Source organism: Pelophylax lessonae (genome assembly GCF_965119305.1).
Source record: "Pelophylax lessonae genome assembly, chromosome: 3".
NCBI classification, from domain to species: domain Eukaryota; kingdom Metazoa; phylum Chordata; class Amphibia; order Anura; family Ranidae; genus Pelophylax; species Pelophylax lessonae.
Genome location: NC_138770.1, coordinates 13,941,745 through 13,961,715, shown reverse-complemented (window position 1 = coordinate 13,961,715; position 19,971 = coordinate 13,941,745). Strand labels below are relative to the sequence as shown.

The 19,971-nt window shown below is 47.6% G+C and overlaps 4 protein-coding genes across 4 annotated transcripts in view; 3 read left to right on the top strand and 1 right to left on the bottom strand.

Moving 5' to 3' along the window:
* LOC309550227 (uncharacterized protein) overlaps positions 1-19,971 on the bottom strand; it is a 1,381,219-nt gene that overhangs the window by 1,162,752 nt on the left and 198,496 nt on the right.
* LOC309548714 (uncharacterized protein) overlaps positions 1-19,971 on the top strand; it is a gene marked incomplete at its 3' end in the record, with an annotated part of 357,939 nt that overhangs the window by 196,615 nt on the left and 141,353 nt on the right. The gene's annotated exons all lie outside the window — the stretch shown is intronic.
* LOC309548715 (uncharacterized protein) overlaps positions 1-19,971 on the top strand; it is a gene marked incomplete at both ends in the record, with an annotated part of 346,981 nt that overhangs the window by 187,664 nt on the left and 139,346 nt on the right. The window lies entirely within an intron of this gene.
* Positions 16,885-19,971, top strand: part of LOC309548716 (uncharacterized protein) — a gene marked incomplete at its 3' end in the record, with an annotated part of 124,146 nt that continues 121,059 nt past the window's right edge. The window contains exon 1 of the mRNA XM_082248672.1: positions 16,885-16,959. The remainder of the gene's footprint in view (positions 16,960-19,971) is intronic.

Below are 19,971 nucleotides of genomic sequence, written 5' to 3'. Positions count from 1 at the left end.
ATGAGCTCAGTTTTTGATAGATTGAGTTTGAGAAAGTGATGTGACATCCATGTTTATATGTCTGTTAGTAAATTAGTTATATGTGAGGAGACTGATGGAGTGAGCTGAGGGATATTAGAGACAAATATTTGGGTGTCATCAGTGTAGAAATGGTATTGGAAGGCATGGAGGCTATGAGCTCACCCAGGCAAGAGGTTTAGATGGAGAACAGGAGTGGTCCAAGAACTGAACCGTGTGGGACCCCGACCAAGAAAGGAAGAGGAGAGGAGGAAGTAAAGTTGTGACTCTGAAGGTGTGGTGGGATAGGTAGGATGAGAACTAGCGAAGAGTACAGTCACGGTCACGGAGACCAAAGGATTGGAGTTTTTTAAGAAGGAGGGGGTGGTTTACTGTGTCAAAGGCAGCAGAGAGGTACAGAGTACAGAATAGTGTCCATTGGATTTGGCCATTAGCAGATGATTTGGGAGTTTAAGGAGAGCAGTTTCTGTGGAGTGTTGAGGATGAAATCCTGATTAAAAGGGATCAAGAAGATTATTGTCAGTGAAATGGGCGCTCAATTGGTTGTAGACTAGACATTCAGGAAGTTTGGAGAAAAAGGGGAGCAAGGAGATAGGGTGTAGGTTGTTAAGATTGGTGGGGTCCAATTACGTTTTTTTAAGTATGGGAGTGATGCCAGAAGAGAGGGAGTGATTGAAGATGTTGGATAAAGAGTGTAGGATAGAGTCAGAGGGTGACCGCAATATTTGCAAGGGTCCAGGGAGCAGGTGGTTAGGTGGGTGTTGAAAAAGTTTAGCAACCTTGTGTATAGCAGCAGGATTGAAAAATGGAAGAGTTGATTGTGCCTGTGAATATGGAGTGATATCTGTACAGGGGAGATTTCATCATGAATTGTATCAATCTTTTTTTGTAGTGATTAGCGATCTCCTGGGCAGTGGATCAGTTAGTGGATGAAGGCAGTGGAGGACGAAGTAGCGTTAAGGGTAGAGAAGGGTTGATGGGCATGGGAAGATAAGTTGTTAATGTGAGTGATAAAATAGATCTGCTTGGCAGTGAGGAGACAGGAATTGTATTTTTTGAGGGCAGATTTATATTGGTTGAAGTCTTTAGAAGACTTATTCTTACACCACAGGCGCTCAAGAGATGTTTTTTGAGACTTCTCATCTGTTTGCCACGGTTGTAGGGGGTCGGGGCCTAAATCTGTGTGTACTGAGGGGGGTGAGCTCATCCAGGGTGGAGGACAGAGATCTATTGTAGACAGAAGTGGTTAGATTGGGGCAGGACATGGGTGAGATTTTGTCATAGAGGTGGTCAGTAGCAGGGAAGAGAAGGGTTAGGTGGTGAAGGTTTCTATGGGTAACTGTTAGGTAGTTGGAGGCAGAGGAGGTGAAAGTCTGGGAGATTATGAAACTAATATTGTGGTGATCAGAGAGAGAAAAATGATTGTTGGAGAGGTTGCACAGAGTGCATAGGTAGGAGAATACATAGTCAAGGGTGTTGCCATCAAAGTGGAAGCATGAATCTATTGCTTCAGGTCAAAAGAGGAGTTTAGACTGAAAAGTTTAGAAGTAGCAGGAGTGTTAGTTTAAGTCACCGAGAATGATTTGGGGAATTTCAGAAAAGGGAAAGTAGGGTGGCAAGTCATCAAGAAAGGTTGATATGAGTCCAGGTGGCAGATAGATCACAGCACTTCTAAAAGAAACTGGGGAAAATCAATATATACAATGTGCCTTAAATGAGGAGAGTGACAGACAGGCAGGTGGGTGAAGTACCTGAAAGATGCTATGTGGGGCTAGAAGGATTCCCACTCCACCTCCCTTCCATCCACAGGGTCTGAGGAAGTGAGTCCATCGTTACTCAGTTACATAGTTAGTGAGGTTGAAAAAAGACACCAGTCCATGCAGTTCAACCTATTGTGTGTGTGTGTGTGTTTGCTGTTAACCATACATTGTATACCCCTGTATGTTGTGGTCTCTAAGGTGCCCATCTAATAGTTTTTTGAAACTATCAATGCTTCCTGCTGATACGACTGTTTGCAGAACAGAATTCCACATCCTTACTGCTCTTACAGTGAAGAACCCCTTACGTATTTTAAGGTTTCCTCTAGTTTTAGTGAGTGGCCACGTGTCTTCTTGTTTTTCCTTTCTCTGAATAGGTTTTTCCATATGCTAGGTTCGCCAGTACAGTATTTGTACATTGATATCATATCCCCCCTCAATCGTCTCTTCTCCAGAGAGAATAGGTTCAGTGCTTGTAGTCTTTCCTCATAGCTGATGTCCTCCATTCCCCTAATTATTTTTGTTGCCCTTCTCTGGACTCTTTCCAGTTCCAGCACATCCTTCCTGAGGACCGGTGCCCAGAACTGGACAGCATACTCCAGATGTGGCCGGACCAGAGTCTTGTAGAGTGGAAGAATAATCTCTTTATTTCTGGAGTGAATACCCTTTTTCATACATTCCAGTATTCTGTTGGCTTTGCTTGCAGCAGCTTGGCATTGCATGCCACTGCCAAGCCTGTTGTCCACCAGTACCCCCAGGTCCTTTTCCATTGTAGACCCAGAGGTTCCCCCCCCCCCCCAAACCTAGTGAGTAGCTTGCTTTCTGGTTTCTGGCACCCAGGTGCATTACTTTACATTTTTCAACATTAAACCTCATGTGCCATGTAGTTGCCCACTCCATTATTTTGTTCAGGTCCGCTTGTAAGGTTTCCACATCCTGCCCAGAAGATAGTGGCATGCTTAGTTTAGTATCATCCGCAAATACTAAGATTGTACTAGATATCCCCTCTTCTAGATCATTTCTGAATAAATTAAACAGGATTGGTCCCAGGACAGAACCCTGGGGGATCCCGCTTTCCACACCTGCCCAATCTGAGTACTCCCCATTAATCACCACGCTTTGCAACCTCCCCTGGAGCCAGTTCTCTATCCAGGTACTCACCTTATGGTCCATACCTACCTTCCTTAGTTTGAACAGTAAGCGTTGTGGGGAACGGTGTCAAAGGCCTTTGCAAAGTCCAGATACACCACATCCACAGGCTTACCTTTATCTAGGTGGCAGCTCACTTCATCGTAGAAGGTTAATAGATTGGTTTGGCAAGAACGATTTTTCATAAATCCATGCTGATTACTACTAATAATACCATTTTCATGACTAAAGTCTTGTATGTGGTCCCTTAACATCCCCTCCAAAATCTTGCAGACTACAGATGTTAGGCTGACCGGCCTATATTTACCCTGGATATATCTCGGCCCCTTTTTAAATATTGGTACCACGTTGGCTTTTTTCCAATCAGCTGGCACCATACCCGTCTGTAAACTATCCTTAAAGATCAAGAATAATGGTCTGGCAATCACCTGGCTGAGCTCTTTAAGAACCCTCGGGTGCAAGCCATTCGGTCCCGGTGATTTATTTATGTTAAGTTTCTCTAGTTTAGTTTTAAGTCTATCCTCTGTTAGCCATGGCGGCACTTCCTGAGGTGTGTTGTTTAGTTTGGCCTTACAAGCTAGGTTCGTGTAGCCCCCCGATTCTTTTGTGAAGACTGAAGAGAAGAAATTATTTAACACTTCCGCCTTTTCTCTGTCCTCAGTGGCCATATTTCCTTTGTCATCTTTTATGGGGCCAATGTGTTCTGGCCTCGCTTTCTTACTGTTTATATACTTAAAGAATTTCTTGGGGTTCTTTTTACTCTCCTCCGCTATATTTCTCTCGTGTTCTATTTTAGCCGCCCTGATTTCGTCTTTACATTTCTTATTACACTCTTTGTAATGCTTGAATGCTGCCAATGACCAATCAGTCTTGTATTTTTTGAAGGCCTTTTCTTTAGCACTAATATGCATTTTTATGTTGGAGTTTTGCCACCCAGGGTTTAGTTTTGCTCTTTTAAATTTATTTCCCTTTGGAACGCACTGGTCAATCCCCTTGTTAAGTATGCTTTTGAAGCACTCCCATTTTTCCTCCGTGTTCTTTGTTCCCAGGGTTCTATCCCAATTGATATTTTCTAGCAGCGAGCGCAGTTTTGGGAAATTGGCTCTTTTGAAATTCAGCGTCCTTATATTACCCCTCTGCTTCCTATTACTGTAATTAATACTGAAACTTATTGACCTATGGTCACTGTTTCCTAAGTTGCCCCGTATTTCTATATCCTTGAGCAGGTCTGTATTGTTGGTAATCAGTAGGTCAAGTATCGCATTGTTTCTTGTCGGTGCATTCACCATCTGACCCATGAAATTGTCCTGCAAAACATTTAGGAACTGCCTAGCCTTGGCTGAGTGTGCGGTTCCTTCTGCCCAGTCTATATCAGGATAATTAAAGTCCCCCATTATAATGACATTTCCCATCCTTGCTGCCAATCCTATCTGTAAAATGAGGTCCGCCTCCCCCTCTGGTTGGGGGGCCTATAGCATATGCCCAATATTACCTTCCCCACAGTGCCTTCCCTTTGAAATTCTACCCATAGGGATTCTGCCTCGTCCATAGCTCCATTATTAATATCATCCCTCATATTTACCTGTATACTGTTCTTAATATACAGACATATCCCTCCCCCTTTTTTACCTTCTCTATCCCTGCGATAAAGGGAATACCCCTGAATGGTCGCCATCCAGTCATGAGAGCTGTCGAACCAAGTCTCTGTTATCCCCACAAAATCTAAGTCCTCCTCAAACATCAGCAGCTCCAGCTCTCCCATCTTGTTGGCCAGGCTTCTGGCATTGGTATACAAACCTCTTAATTTTGACCGGTTACATATATCCTCATTTGATGTTTTTAGGCTGCTCTCTTGATTTTTCCCCATACCCATCCTGGGTATAGGAGCTCCGAACACCCTACCGCTAATGCCCCCATTTCTGCCCTCTGAAACTTGCTTTCCAATGGCTAATTCTACATCTGTACCCTCCCCCCATCACCTAGTTTAAAAGCCCCTCTAACTTTTTGTCCATTTTCTCACCCAGTACGGCTGCACCCTCCCCATTTAGGTGCAATCCGTCCCTACCAAAGAGCCGGTGGCCGACTGAGAAGTCGGCCCAGTTCTCCAGGAACCCGAAACCCTCCTTACTACGCCAGCTCCTCAGCCACTTGTTAACTTCCCTAATCTCCCGCTGCCTCTCTGGTGTGGCTCGAGGTACAGGTAGTATTTTGGAAAATACTACCTTGGAGGTCCTACACCTCAACTTAGCTCCTAAGTCCCTGAAATCATTTAGGACTCTCCATCTTCCTCTGCCTATGTCATTGGTACCCACGTGTACCATAACAGCTGGGTCTTCCCCAGCCCCACCCAATAATCTGTCCACCCGATCCGCGATGTGCCGAACCCGAGCGCCCGGCAAACAACAGACTGTTCGGCGCACACGGTCTTTTTTGTTTTTTTACTTGACCGGGGGTTTTTTTGTTGGGAGTTTCTACTTATGGTTGCTCTTTGTGTGTGTGTTCTAGTGTGGCTGAGGCCCTCTGCCTGGCCCCTGCTGCTGCCTAGACGGTGGGCAGGTGGCCTGGCCCTTCTGGTGTCAGTGGCGTGGTGGTGTATGCCTATCCTATTGCTGCTAGAAATCCCGGCTCTTCGTGGCGAAGGTTGATGTGATTTCTTGGAATGTGCTGGGTATGAACTCTGCGGTCAAGTGCTCCCTGGTCTTCACCTTCCTGCGCAGATATACCCCCCACATTTGTGTCTTACAGGAGACTCACCTGCTGGGCTCTCGTACTCTGGGCCTGGGTGGGCCTGGGTGGGCTCTCATTACCATGCCACGTATTCCTGTTACACCAGGGGGATCAGTGTCCTCGTGCACCAGTCCCTGCCTTTTCATTTGTTGGAGGTTCGGACCGACCCGGGCGGCCCCTATGTACTGCTACATGCTACCATACACTCTGTGCCCTTCCTCTTGGTGGGTCTTTATTTGCCTCCCCTTGTTGACCATGATTTTCTTTACACCATTATGCAGCTGACTATTTCTTTTGATGTATCTAATGTACTATTGTTGGGTGATTTCAATATGTCCCCCACTCTGGACCGCCTCCACCCCCTCTCGGCCTGGTGTGACGCCTTGGCCCGCTGGATGTCCACCTTCTCTTTGGTGGACATCTGGCGGTGCTTACACCCATCGGATAGGGCGTTTACCTGTCACTCGGCCTCTCATCGGACTTTCTCCCGAATTGACTTAGCCCTGGCCTCTTTGAAGGTCGTTCGAATGGTCACATTGGCCTCTATTCTGCCTAGGGGTATTTCTGACCATGCCCCCTTTTTGCTTTCCCTCCGGGTGTCTGCTGAGAGGTCGGGTGGTGGCTGGCGACTGTCCAGATACTGGATTATGGAGCCCTCTATTTTTGCTGCCCTGCCAGCTGAGTTATCCCACACAATGTTATCTGGTCACACAATGAAGAGCATCCTGATCCCTTGGTCTTGTGGGATGCCTTCAAGGCCTGGCTGCGGGGTGTGTATATCACTCGTATTGCTGTGGCCCGCAGAAGTTCTGTGCAGTCTCTGGAACAGTTGGAAGTGACCCTCCGCTCTGCGGAGGAGTCCTATCCCCTGATGCGGACCATTATGCATCCTTCCAGCAGGCGCTCCGTGATCTTTCGGTGTGCAGGGCTGCTGCCACTGAAAAGTCCCTTCTCTCGACGGCCCAACGTATTTTTGAATATGGTGACAAGAATGGGCGCCTCTTGGCCAGGCTGTCGAGGGAACAGACTGCCGTCACACACATTGGTCGGATCCGGTCGCTGTCAGGCACCCTGTTGTCTGAATTACCTGATATTAATGATTGTTTTTGGGATTATTATCTCACTCTATACACTTCTAGGGTGAATTATAGCGCAGATGATCTGGAGTGTTTTCTAGCCGGTATTTCGCTCCCGGAATTGGATGATGAGGTTAGAGGCCGCTTAGATAGTCCTATCACGCTGGAGGAGGTCCAGATTACTCTGTCTCCGATGCAGTCTGGCAAGGGCCCGGATGGTATCCCTGTGGAATTTTATTCCTCTTTTCAGGAATCCCTGGCTCCACGCTTGGTGGAGCTGTTGGGTCGGTTCACGGACCTGGACGCCTTGCCCGGACTCCTTCTCTGAGGCCCTCATTGTACTAATACTTAAGCTTGGTAAGGACCCGGAGGACTGTGCCTCGTACCATCCTAATTCCCTGCTGAATGCTGATGCCAAGCTCTTGGCCAAGGTCTTGGCCATTCGTTTGACCTCGGTCATTGAGGATCTTGTGCATGTGGATTAGACCGGTTTTATGCCAGAGAAGGGACGGATATTCATCTCCGTTGTCTTCATCTGAACCTCTCTGCCTCACATCTTAATCCTGGTCAATGGGTAGTGGCCTCCCTCGACGCGGAGAAGGCCTTCGACTCGGTCGAGTGGCCCTATCTCTGGTCTGTGCTCCGTCGTTTTGGGTTTGGCCCTCGCTTTATGGGTTGGTTGCGCCTGCTCTATCGTTGCCCGCTGGCCCAAGTTCGCACTAATGGTGCTACTTCTGCTGCCTTTCCGTTGCATAGGGGGACAAGGCAGGGGTGCCCTCTCTCGCCGGGTCTTTTTGCCCTGTCGGTGGAGCCCCTGGCGGCCTTGCTTCACTCCTCGGAGGCTGTGCGTGGCTGGCGGATTGGTCCCCTTGAGGAAAAGGTGTCCCTATATGCTGATGATACCCTGCTCTATTTAGCCGATGCGTCCTCGTCCCTTCAGGCTGCCCTGGCCATTTTTGAATCCTTCGGCGGGTTTTCGGGGATACGTATTAATTGGACCAAATCAGTTTTGTTTACCCTGGATCCGGATGCGAGGACCCTGGCGGCCCCTTCCCCCCTGTTGTGGGTTGACAAATTTAAGTACCTGGATGTCAGGATCAATAAAGACCCCAGAGATTACCTCTCTCGCAATGTTGCTCCTATCCTGGACCGACTTCGTGAGCGCTGTGCGGGCTGGGGGTCCGTGCCTCTGAATCTTTTGGGCCGCATTAACATCATCAAAATTTATTTTTTTGCCTAAATTTCTTTGTTTTTCGCCATTCCCCATCGTGGATCCCCACCGTTTTTTTCCGTGACCTGGACGCCTGTATCGGCTCTTTTTTGTGGGCTGGCTCGCATCCCCGGCTGGCGTGCTCTACCTTACAACTCCTGGTGTCCTCGGGGGGACTGGCCCTTCCTCATTTCAAATTTTATTTTTGGGCGGCCGTCCTGGTTACCATACACTTGTGGTTTGCGGGGTCTAGGTCGAATGCAGAAACGTACCTGGAGGCTGCTTGTCTGAGCTCCCTGGCGGGTCTCGGCAACCTGGCCTACCGTGGCGCGGGTTCTTATCCGTCTCTTCCCCTCCCCACCAGGACTACTCTCCGGGTTTGGAAGGTGGCCAGAGTGCGGTTTCTCCAGCCTAATACTTGGTCTCCTTATCAGCCCCTGTGGGGCAACCCGTCGCTCCCTCATTTGCGGATGCTTCCTGATCTGCAGGTGTGGGCCTGATGTGGCATCCAGCGGCTACACTTGGCACACTTCCGGACTTGCGTGGCTCCTTCGCACTGCCTCACTGGATAGGTTTCCACTACCTCCAACTGCGACATGCGGTTCGTGCCCAATTCCCGACCACCCCGGTACTACAGACCGATTGTCTGGAGGATGTGCTCGCGCAGGCTGAGCTCCCCAAGCCTCTTTCTGCCCTTTATGCTACCTTGTTGGTTACGGACTCTCCTGCCCTGGAGCGTCTTTGTGTAACGCTCCTGCGTTTTACGTATGATGTGGATTTTCAGCTGCAGAAATATTCCACTTCAGTAGTCATGTAGAGAAACGCTGAGACACCAATCCCAACTCTCAATGACTCATCATGTGTGGATGATCTCAATTCAGCAAGTAAATACACACACTCAATAAGATGTTTCCTAGAGTGACTTATGTATATAGTAACACAGTGATGATAGGCTGAAGAGACAGGTTGGGTAGAGATGGTAGATGACAGACACTTGAAAGGAAATGTTCTTGAAAGTAAGATAGTAGCAGATGGGATGCAGATAGGTTTAGCAATCATGTATGGTAGCAGATGACAGAGTAGCAGGTGGACATACAAGAGAGATCAACCCAGTGCAAGAACAGGTGGTAGTAGGCTCAAGAGCTAGCAATCTTAGATAATGCAGATGTAGTAATAGTCCTTAGTATGCAGAGCTAGATAGTGTAAGCTTTAGTATAAAGGTTATAGAGGTTTCCCCTGTGGGGTACTTATCACTAATAGCAATGTAGCAGAGGAGAGGTTCGGCAAGAGCGGATGATCCGGTAGCGGGATACAGGGATCAGCGCAGCGTGGTTCCGACAGCGAGGTATGCTTGCAAGCATGAGAGCTTCAAGACAGGTTAGCATCAAGGCACAAAGCAGTTTGAACGAACACATGTGAGTGAGAGCCGGCGATCTAAATAGCCATCCAGTCCGGCGCTCAGTGATGACAGCATCAGTCTTAAAGGTGTATGCACCTTACCAAAAGAGAATGGTGGGGCGCATACACTTATGAAAGAGTAATTAGGGTACCCAAAGGTACCAGAACATTACACTTTGGCAACGCTGGTCTTCGGATTTGCCTGCCCTAGATAGGGAGGAATGGGAGGACTACCTGGGAAATGGTTCCAGATCGGTCATTGCCTCTAGAGACAAACTTATCCATACTAAATTTCTGCACAGAGTTTATTTCACTCCACTGAGACTGCACAGAATGTATCCTGCGAGATCGGCCGACTGCCCTAAATGTTTAGTAGCTGAGGGCTCTAACTTGTATATGTTTTTGACTTGCCCACGGGTGGAGGAGTTTTGGGGTGCTGTGTTTGACCTCCTGAACACTTGTCTCCATCTCACTGTCCCACACACCCCGGAGCTGGCACTCTTGGGCATTCCTGATAAGGATAGATGCTGTAAGTACTCGCGGCTGATGATTTCTTTGTTGCTGTATTATGCTAGGAAGGAAATCATTCTTCGCTGGGGTTCTCCCTCCCCCCCACGCTGACTGCGTGGGTGGCCCTTGTGAACGGGGCTCTCCCTCTGTACAAACTTACTTACATTAATAGAAACTGTCCCCACAAATACGAAAAGATTTGGCAGCCCTGGGTGGATGGTGCGGTTTATCTCCACTTCTCCTTGCTGCTATTTGACTCACTTGTCTGCCGGTTCTGTACCTGTTTACTTCTCTATGTATTTTCTGTTACTGTATGTATGCAATGTTTCCCCACCACGCTTACTCGGATGCTACTAGCGCACTGGTTTCTCCCATCTGTCTATGTTACTGGCCAATGGCTACACGTTTGTTGTATACTGTTGTTTAATTCTGATTTTTTTTCAATAAAGAGCAACCTTGTTTGTAAAAAAAAGAAAATTGTGTGGATTGCTGCTCTTGCCAGAGGGCATGGGGTGATGGGAGATTTGGGTACAGTTAAGCGATGGAGGCCCAGGGTTTGGGGTTTAATCTCGAGAGGTTGGGAGAAGCAGAAGGGTGAGGGAGGTAATATGGGATTGCAATTTATATGAAGGGACATGCCTCAGGGTTCTGGAGGTTTTATTAGCATGTGAGTTTAGAATTAGCAGGAGTTGGGTGAGTGCAGTCATAGGGAGAGGACAGAAGTGAGGGTGATATATACAGGCTGTGGGGTGGAGAAGAGGGGTGAAGAAAGACATTAAGGAGTGAGGACACAACTATCAGAAGGATTTTTTAGAAAGTGCATGTTACAGAGAGGAAGGAGAGCTGAATTAGGAAACAAGGTCACCTGCAGTCTGTTTGGCGTTTTTCAAAGTAGTTTGCTGTGTATTCTCGCTTTGTGCAATCGCTGAAGTGCGCCCACTTAAATAAAGAACCCACTTATAGAAAGATGTGTGCTCCCCAGCCATATATAGTGTGGAAATGTAGATGTACCCCTTCAGGGTCATAGCATTCCCCCACTTACAGGGCTGATACATTTCCTTCATTTTGGTGATGTCTCCTTTTCCACCAATGACCTTCTCACCTCATCAATCTATTGTAGAATTACTACATCTATACTAACAATGTCACGCTTACCCTTAACGCAGGTGGTCCGACACTATAGCTGGATTCTGTGTTCTTCGCCTATAGCAGCCTCCTTTCCCATAAGGCAAGCAGGCCAACCAGTACTCAGTTGCCCCCAGGACTTAAACACAATGCTATGATGAATGTTGGCAGAAAAACTATCAGCGCAGTTATCACCCGGGGGGTGCGCAGAGCGGCGACCGGTGATGCGGAGTGTCACACTGACACACCGCATCTCCGATCTCGGTAAAGAGCCTACTGACGTAGGCTCTTTACCATGTGACCAGCCGTGTCCAATCACGGCTGGTCACATAGTACACAGGAAGAGCTGTTGATCGGCTTTCCTCAATACGTGCCTGACAGGCACAAGTAAAGGAGAGCCGATCTGTGGCTCTCCTGACAGGGGGGGTCTGCACTGGTAATCAGAACATTGATTACCAGTGCAGACCCTCGGGGGGGAGGGTGCCACTAGAACCACCAGGGATGCCCACCCATGATCCCAGGGATGCCCACTATGGCCACCAGGGATGGCAATCAGGGCTCAGGGAGCCCACCAGTGCCCTCCCCGCCAGTGCCCTCCCCATCAGTGCTGCCCGCCAGTGCCTATCATTGCCATCTATCAGTGCCCATTATTGCCCACCAGTGCCGCCTATCAGTGCCACCTATCAGTGCCCACCAATGCTGCATATCAGTGCTACTTATCAGTGCCGCATATCAGTGCCTCCTCATCAGTGCCTGTCAGTGCAGCCTCATCAGTGCAGGAAAAAACGTATTTATTTACAAAATTGTACAACGTAAACAAAAAAACGTTTTTTTTTTTTAAACTTTTCGGTCTTTTTTTTATTTGTTTAGCAAAAAAGAAAAAACCTTGCGGTGATCAAATACCACCAAAAGAAAGCTCTATTTGTGGGGGGAAAATGACATAAATTTGGTGTAGGTACAGTGTTGCATGACCGCGCAATTGTCATTCAAAATGCAACAGCGCTAAAAGCTGAAAATTGGCCTAGGCAGGAAGGGGGTGAAAGTGCCCTGTATTGAAGTGGTTAAATAAACGGCTGTATATGCTTTACCCGCACGGAGAGCATTCGATTTCTTTCTGCTTATGTGGTGATCTCTTTGTGCCCTGTGTGAGAGCGGCACCATCGCGGTTAGCTGGTCCCAGTGCATCCATTAGTGAAACCTCCACACCATCCGGTGACACCTGCCTGTGACCCCTGAGGGGTAAAAGCTTTGTTTGGCTCAGGTCTCTGGGTCAAAGTTTAACCACATCCATACAGGGCACTTTCACCCCCTTCCTGCCCAGGCCAATTTTCAGCTTTTAGCGCTGTTGCATTTTGAATGAGAATTGCGCGGTCATGCAATACTGTACCTAAACCAAATTTATGTCATTTTCCCCCCACAAATAGAGCTTTCTTTTGGTAATATTTGATCACCGCAAGGTTTTTCTTTTTTTTTTTTTTTTGCTAAACAAATAAAAAAAAAAAAAAAAGACCGAAAAGTTTGAAAAAAAAAAAGTTTTTTTGTTTATGCTATACAATTTTGTAAATAAATAAAATTTTTCCTGCTCTGATGAGCACTGATGAGGCTGCACTGATGGGGTGTCACTGATGGAGTGTCACTGATGGGGTGGCATGATATGTGGCACTGATATGCGGCACTGATGGGCACTGACATGTGGCACTGATAGGTAGCACTGATATGCAGCACTGATAGGCGGCACTGATAGGCAGCACTGGTGGGCAATAATGGGCACTGGTGGGCGGCACTGATAGATGGCAATGATGGGCACTGGTGGGCATCACTGATGGGGAGGGCCCTGGCGGGCAGCACTGATGGGGAGGGCCCTGGCGGGCTCGCTGAGCCCTGATTGCCATTCTTGGTGGCCATAGTGGGCATCCCTGGGGTCATGGTTGGGCATTCCTGGGGTCATGGGTGGGCATCCCTGGTGGTTCTAGTGGCACCCCCCCCCCCCAAGGGTCTGCACTGGGAATCAATGATCTGATTACCAGTGCAGACCCCCCCCCCTGTCAAGAGAGCCGCAGATTGGCTCTCCTTTACTCGTGCCTGTCAGGCACGTACTGAGGAAAGCCGATCAATGGCTCTTCCTGTGTACTATGTGACCAGCTGTGATTGGACACGGTTGGTCACATGGTAAAGAGCCTACGTCAGTAGGCTCTTTACCGAGATCGGAGATGCGGTGTGTCAGTGTGACACGCCGCATCACCGATCCCCGCTCTGTGCGCCCCCTGGGGGTGCGCAAAGCGTATTATCCTGCCGCCGTCATATGACGTCCGGTCAGGATAATGCAACCACATTCCCGCCATCAATCGCCTATAGGGCGGGAAGTGGTTAAGGTGAGAGGCTTAGATCTCTGGTGGCGGTGGAGTGGAGCACAGTATTTTGTACTAATCACGTTATTGGGTGATCACAGTTCTGGATACCGGAATGCACCTATGATTTATGGACACTGAGATTGCACTTTTTATTGTATACACAGATTGATTTCCGATATATGTTACACTTTGTTTCTGGATACCGGAATGCACTTATGTTATATGGACACTGAGATTGCATTTCCATTATATGTTACACTTTGTTTTTGGCGCAGCACCTTTTGATCACAATGCTATGATGCCTGGCCACCCCACCAGGGCAGGAACGAACTGAGCACAGCAACCAGGTACTTGCGGTTGGCAGACAGGCAGAGTGGTTCAACGACAGTCCAGTTACAAGGCAGGAGAGGTTCAGAATAGTCAGGGTCAAATCCGTAGTCAAAAGGCAGACAGAGTTCAGAGAGTAGTCGAGATCTGAATTTGAATTAAGGCCTTCAACAAGGGAATCCAAACAGCAGGGTAGACCAACAGAGAGCTTGGAGCACGTGTTACAAACGCAATATCACAAGCATGAGACTGCGGGCTTGGCTGACTTCAATCAGATTTGGTCTCCACTCAGAGACTGACCACATCACTCACTTTGCAGACAGACAGAAAGAAAGAATGCATCACAGCCAAAACCAGGATGCTGGAATGAGGAGCAATAGCACAACTGTCAGGAACCATAAACCAGGCAGTGACAGAAAATGTAATTAAAAATCACACCTTTAATGTAATAGCAAAAATAACACAGAACAGGAATGTAGTCAGAAGCCAGGGTTTGGAAGACAGAGCGGATAATCAGACAAACCGGGATCAGAAATCAGCATTGTCAGAAGCCAAAAATCAGGATCAGAAATCAGAAGAGACGTCAGCCAGGGCAAGTCATAACCGGAACACAGCAGAGACACGCTGGAGATGTTGACCAGGCAAAGGCACGGAGGAAATCAGCAAGGTAGTTTAAATAGCAAAAAGGGGCTGGCTGTAGGCTGGACTAATGAGGCAGGTAATGGTAACCAGGTGAGTCCCTGTGGAAACAATGAATGGCTGCTAATTGCCCAACAGCTGAGCAGCCGAGCAGCCTCTGTGCACTGAGTAGAGAGCTGCTATTAATAGCAGAAGCCCAGCCCTGACAACAACACACTCCTGACAAACGCATTGTACTACTTTTATTAGTGGGGGGGGGGGTGTATTTAGGGAGGATTGGAATATGCATGTCTTTATTTTTTAGGATTTAAATAAGAAGAAAGAGGAAAAAAATTTAATTTGCAATAAATATCCGGAATCGTGTTTTCTTTTTTTTTTTTTTTTCACAATGATCCCAGTCTCAGATATTCATCCTAAAATGTGATCAGTAAAGTCCGCGGAGTAAACGGAGATCACAGGAATATGATGAGTCCTGACAAAGCCCACAGAAAAAGTTTTTTAATTGTAGAAGAGGTGGGACGCACAGGGAGAAATGATTCTTTGTGTGCAGAAACCTCACACAGCGCCCTCCCCCTAGCTCCTCCTCCCAATGTCTCTCCAATCAGAGTCAGAGAATCCTATGACACCACACAGCTCCTCCCCCAATGTCTCTCCTATCAGGGTCAGAGAATCCTGTGACACAGAGACGTAACTAGAACCTTCTGGGTCCCAGTGCAAGAAACCATGAAGGGGCCCCCCTGAGCCCCAGCCTTCCCACTTATCCCTGGGCTGGAGGGCAGCAGGACCTGGATAGGAGGGCAGCGGGGTTGACACATAGAGGAACAAATCCCCTCCATTTTCCTCCTGCAGCCGCTGAATGCCTATGGGAGGGAGAGGAGGGAAACTTAGCTTTTAGCAGCTGCAGGAGAAGAATGGAGGGTATTTGTTCCTCTATATGCCGCCCCCCCCTCCAGATGTACAGGGGAAACACATGGGCTATTGCAATTGCGACCCACTTTAGTTACGCCCCTGGGATGAGTGGCAGCGGTGGTGGTGGGGGATGGGATCAGTGGTAGCAGTGGTGGTTGGGTGGAGATGGAATCAGTGGCAGCGGTGGTGGTGGGGGATGGGATGATTGGCAGCTGTGGTGGAGGGGGAATGGAATGGGATAAGTGGCAGTGGTGGTGGAATGGGATGACAGGCAGCAATGGTGGAGGGGATGGGATGAGTAGCAGCGGTGGGGAGGAATGGAATGAGTGGTGGTGGTTGGGGGGGAATGGAATGGGATGAGTGGCAGCGGTGGTGGGGGCTGGGATGAGTGGCAGTGGTGAGGGGGAGATGGGAGCAGTGGTGGTGGGGGAATGGGATGAGTGGCAGTGGTGAGGGGGGCATGGGATCAGTGGCAAGGGTGGTGGTTGGGGGGGATGGAATGGGATGAGTGGTAGCAGTGGTGGGGGGGATGGATTTAGTGGCAGCAAATGTGCTGGTATGTGGGGGGGGAGGGGGATCAGTGGCAGCGGTAGTGCTGGTGTGTGTGTGTGGTGGGGGGGGGGGAATCGGTGGCAGTGCTGATATTGAGGGATGAGATCAGTGTCACTCCCTCCCTTGCAGATCACTTGGTCCCTCCTCCTTGCTAGGTCTCAGTGTATCTTAGGCTTTCTTCCTGTGTCTCCAGTAACTCCTATCCCATCATGGGGTCTCCTCACACGGTGAAGAGCTCCTCCCCTTTCACTCTACTGGCCCAGCCCGGGTCATCTGATTTTCTCTTTCAGTCTCCCAACATTGTATCTCCCTCCCCTACTGAACTCAATGGGCGGGCAGAGAGGATGGACAGGGACTGTGCGCGCCTGTGAGAGTGCACATTAATGACCAGTGTACGATCTACCGAGCAGCGGCGGGCCCCCCTACAGTGGCGGAACTGCAGGACCCCTTCGCAAGTGCGACTGCTGCAACACTGGAAATTCCCCCACTGCTATGACATGACACTGACCACACAGCTCCTCCTCCCAATGTCCCTCCAATCAGAGTCAGAGAATCCTATGACATCACACTGACCTCACAGCTCCTCCCTCCAATATCCCGCTATCTGACTCTTTATTTCTGATGCTCTTAGGATGTGGGCTGAACCCCAGGCCTCCTTACTTTCAAAGTAGGGATGTTGGACCTGCATTGTATGTAATATCAGAAACCTCAGCATGAAGTGGGGTTTAAATAAAAAGAGACCTGACCAGTGAGGTGAGGAGGATACTGGGAATGTCATTTATTTTATTATTTGTGTTCAAATGAGTGAGTTTTCCTCCTGTGAAGTCTGGAGATTATATGACTATCACATTGCCTCCACCTCCCTCCCTCATAGAATAGAAAAATAAAAAGAAGATTTGAGAAGTCACCAGAGAGATCATCGAGCTGCTGACAGTAGAGGTGAGCGGTGCTGGGATGGACGTCATGATGGAGAATCAGCCGCCCCTCACATCACCGGGTAAGAGGAGACTTTATTGTAAAGGAGAGAGCAGTACGGAGGCTCCACCTAGATCCCCCATCATCTGATAAACACATAGAAACAATGTATTCAGTCAGTGTGTGTGTTTCCTACAGATGGATCCAGTAGTGGGAACCCACCAGAGAGATGTCCCCGTCCTCTGTATTCCCGGGACTCCACACAGGAAGGTCACACCATCCCTCACCATCATCAGGTAGATGAGGAACAATCACTGATAGTATCATTAGGATCTGTACATTATCTGCATTGTTACCATTGATGTCATTTTTATTATATATTCAGAGTGGAAACCTGAGAGATTCTAAAGTTGAGGTTAAAGAAGAGATAAAAGAGGAGGATGATGAGGATGGGGTGATGGAGGAGTCAGAGTTTCTAAAGGAACGCAAAGATCTGTACCAGGATACCATGGTGGAGTCATCCAGCTACAGAAACCCACCAGAGAGATGTCCCCGTCCTCTGTATTCCTGGGATTCCACACAGGAAGGTCACACCATCCCTCAATGTTACAAGGTTGGTGGATTGGAGCATCTAGAACATGGACTTCTGGAGAGGATGTGTTTTTTTTTTTTTTTTTTTAAATAATATTACAATATTAAATCTTATATTTTACAGATGATATTCTCTCTCATTTTCTTGGTTTAGAGTGGAGATCCAATCGATATAGAATTTGAGGTTAAAGCAGAAGAAGAAGAGACGTATGTGAGGGATGATCAGCAGTCTATGGAGGAGAATGGAATAACGGGGACATTTATAGAGGAGGACACTCCTACAGAGATCAGCACAGGTGGGTCATTAACACTAAATACATTCCTCCACCCATACTGCTCACTGATTGGTCCAGAGTAGGATGGGGACTGGGTGATATCAGCCTGTAATACCCTGGTCACTTTCCTGAGCTGTGTTCCCCATCCTGTATTCCTGTATTTCTCTCGGATAATCTTCCTTCTCTGTGCTGCAGACACAATTTATGTCTCTAGACTGGATTTATGGGGATTCTGGGGTTCAGCTGGCAGCAAAATGTTGATAATTACCATAGACGTTGCTTGACCTAGACACCTGGGGTATGTACCTTGGTTCTTCTGCCCCATGCCAGGGTCTAGCAAGATCTCTGACAGAAAAATTCTCCTGGGGTTACTTGCTCTGTAATTTGCTGGCTGTGCCGGGTGGAGGGATATGTCTGTATAGTCTCACACCCAAGTCACTGAGTGCAGTCTCAGGAGATGGGAGGCAGCGGTGTGCGACCTCTGCAACTGATTACTGAACACAAATATTAGGAGTCCTGACCCCTGCACTATATACTCTATGTTGTACATTACATACTCCTGACCCCTGTACTATATACTCTATGTTGTACATTATATACTCCTGACTTCTGCTCTCCCCCCTCTACCCACTGCTATATATATGCACATAATATGGATTCTCTTTTGTTACACTCATTTCCTACCAGATGGACATTTTATATCTGATGATTTGATTGGAGGACAGACTTTTATATGTTGATAATAATGTGATAACATCCTCCAACTTTGGAACCTTAAACAGAAAGTGATAATGAGGGAGGAGTCAGTAACCCAATGATGGTGGTCTTCAGGATCAGTCCAGTCTTCATCTTGGTTGTTCTCCCCCATCCTCACTCTCTGACCTCTGGTGGGGCTCAGTGGCTTTTATTCATGACAAAATCATGGACTAAATAAGGAAGTGCGGGACTTCTTGTGTCGGGAAGATGGCAATGAGTGATAGAGGGGGAGGGGACACTCGTCCTATAATCCCCTCATCCCTGTCACTCCTATAAAAGACGGTTCTCGTTGTTTCCTCACTCTCTGACTAAGGTCCATGAATAAAGAAATGAACTGGTTTGCTGATGACCCAAAGATATGTAACAGGGTTGATGTTCCTGGAGGGAAACGCCAAATGGAAAAGGATTTAGGAAAACTAGAAGAATGGTCAGAACTCTGGCAACTGAAATTTAATGTGGATAAGTGCAAGATAATGCACCTGGGGCGTAAAAACCCAATGGCAGAATATAGAATATTTGACACAGTCCTGACCTCAGTATCTGAGGAAAGGGATTTAGGAGTAATTATTTCAGAAGACTTAAAGGTGGGAAGACAATGTAATAGAGCAGCACAAAATGCCAGCAGAATGCTTGGATGTATAGGGAGAGGTATAAGCAGTAGAAAGATAGAAGTGCTTATGCCGCTGTACAGAACACTGGTGAGACCTCACTTGGAGTATTGTGCGCAGTACTGGAGGCCATATCTCCAGAAGGATATAGATACTCTAGAGAGAGTTCAGAGAAGAGCTACTAAACTAGTACATGGATTGCAGGAAAAAAACTTACCAGGAAAGGTTAAAGGACCTTAACATGTATAGCTTGGAAGAAAGAAGAGACAGAGGGGATATGATAGAAACTTTTAAATACATAAAGGGAATCAACTCGGTAAAGGAGGAGAGCATATTTAAAAGAAGAAAAACTACCACAAGAGGACACAGTTTTAAATTAGAAGGGCAAAGGTTTAAAAGTAATATGAGGAAGTATTACTTTACTGAGTAGTGGATGCATGGAATAACCTTCCTGCAGAAGTGGTAGCTGCAAATACAGTGAAGGAGTTTAAGCATGCATGGGATAGGCATAAGGCTATCCTTCATATAAGATAGGGCCAGGGACTATTCATAGGATTCAGATATATTGGGCAGACTAGATGGGCCAAATGGTTCTTATCTGCCGACACATTCTATGTTCCTATGTTTCTGGTAGGAGATCAGAGGACCCATTTACTAGTTACCTTGAGGGTGGAATTGTAAGATCATCAGAGACAAAGCTGTCTGATGTGGGTGGAGTCCTGGTTTAGGGGAACCAATCTGCTGATGTCTAATAATAATCTTTGTATTTCTATTTTAGTAGATGGACGGGAGATGAGGAAAACCTCAGAGGATTGTCTCACTTTGTCTCCAGACTGTAAAGTAGAAGATGAGGACATCACACAGTATAGTCCAGGAGAAAACCCGGCTACCTCAAGATCGCACACTGGTGAGAAGCCGTATTCCTGCCCTGAGTGTGGGAAATGTTTTTCACGGAAATCCACTCTTTCTGTGCATAAGAGATCGCACACTGGCACAAAGCCGTATTCCTGTCCTGAGTGCGGGAAATGTTTTACACAGAAGTCTGCTCTTTCCACACATCAGAGATCACACACTGGTG